The sequence below is a fragment of the Photinus pyralis genome, unplaced genomic scaffold (assembly GCF_008802855.1).
Source record: "Photinus pyralis isolate 1611_PpyrPB1 unplaced genomic scaffold, Ppyr1.3 Ppyr1.4_LG8, whole genome shotgun sequence".
Taxonomy (NCBI): Eukaryota; Metazoa; Arthropoda; class Insecta; order Coleoptera; family Lampyridae; genus Photinus; species Photinus pyralis.
This window is the reverse complement of record NW_022170819.1, coordinates 15,744,836-15,746,046: the sequence shown is the minus strand read 5'-3', so window position 1 is coordinate 15,746,046 and position 1,211 is coordinate 15,744,836.

Below are 1,211 nucleotides of genomic sequence, written 5' to 3'. Positions count from 1 at the left end.
CCGGTGTGGTAATCAAGTGCAATCAAAGAAGTGATGTTTTGTGTTTAATCGCGCCCAAATTACTACGTAGTTAAGAGATTCATAATTATTTTAAATTCAGTTCTTTGCAATTGTGGGGGAAGGGACCTGGGAGGGGACCGGTCACCCACCCCATTTTCAGTCATAGCTATAGCTTGGAGCGAAGAGCTTCGCTTCGCCATTCGCACGTATTTTGAAAGCGGTCGTTCCGCCCGGCAGGCCTTCCTACGGCATTTTAACATCCAACGTCCTGATCCCGTTCCGCACCGCAATGTTATCGCGAATTGGGTTCGGGTGTTGGAAGAGACTGGTTCAACAAGAAAGCCTAGCGATATGGAAAGACTTAAACCAACGAGAACTTCCGAAAATGTCCCTCTAAATGAGAGATTTTGCATAAAGATTTGTTCTTCCATCTCTATAAGTAGATGACCAATGTATGTTCTGGGTCAGGAAGTGACGTCACACCAATCAGAGACGAGCACGCCCCCCTTTACCCCTTCCGTTTTGGTCGGTGAAGCGGCCCAATAGCATTTGTACCTCCTCCAATAGGTTCGTGAAGCGCTCCAACAGATTTTTCAACTGGTCCAACAGCTTTTCAACCCGGTTCAACTGCTACCTGTTCTAAAATTTGTTGGGCCGCTTCACGAACCTGTTGGCCCAGTTGAAAAACCTGTTGGACTGCTTTAATACCCGTATGAGGGCGTGCTGCTCTCTGATTGGCTGTGACGTCACAATCTCGTCTCTGATTGGTGTGACGTCATTTCCTGGTCCGGAACATACATTGGTCATCTACTCCTATAAGATTATGATGGTTCAGATTTTCAACATCGCGCTCAAGAACTGTTAGACCGTCTCCCACCAGGGTCAATGTTCTTCAGTAGTGATGAAGCCAACTTCCATCTGTCTGGCGTCGTAAACAAACAAAATTTCCGTTATTGATCAGCCAATAACCCACGATAAGTCCATCGGAAACCTCTCCAGTCCCCGAAAGTGACGATTATAAGTACCATTGTGACGAATGCGAGGACCAGTGGACTTTGGCCTGGGCCTCTCATTGCGCCCTAGGGTAGTGCGGCTCTGAACGTGCTGAAGCACTTCCCTAGGGCAACAAAGGTTATGATTGTGTTATACGGGCTCCCGGATGACACGGCCACCATCTTGAAGAGCCTCCAGGGGTAAAATCCTGATTCCGG